This window comes from Falco rusticolus, chromosome 7, assembly GCF_015220075.1.
Source record: "Falco rusticolus isolate bFalRus1 chromosome 7, bFalRus1.pri, whole genome shotgun sequence".
In the NCBI taxonomy this organism is placed as follows: Eukaryota; Metazoa; Chordata; class Aves; order Falconiformes; family Falconidae; genus Falco; species Falco rusticolus.
Genome location: NC_051193.1, coordinates 11,942,853 through 11,943,224, shown reverse-complemented (window position 1 = coordinate 11,943,224; position 372 = coordinate 11,942,853).

Genomic DNA, 372 nt, shown 5'->3' with positions numbered 1-372 from the left:
TCCCCGAAATTCCCGCCCGGAAGTGCCCGCCCGTCACCTGGGCAACAGCTCCCGCCCCCAGCGCTCACTTCCCTTCCGCGCCGCCGGCTGCTCCGGCCGCCCGGGGGTCGCCGGTTCGAGTCCCGCGGGGTGCGGACAGCGTGGGGTGCAGGGCGGCATGCGGTGCAGGGCGGCGTGGGGTGCCGGGCGGTATCTAGTGCAAAGCAGCGTGGGGTGCAGGCACGTGGGACGCAGGACAGCGTGGGGTGCAGGCACGTGGGGTGCAGGCATGTGGGACGCAGGCACGTGGGGCAGGCAGCCGGGGGTGGGGGTGGGGTGGCACTGGGGTGCCTGGCACAAAGTGCCCATTCAGGGCCACCCTACAGCAGCAGC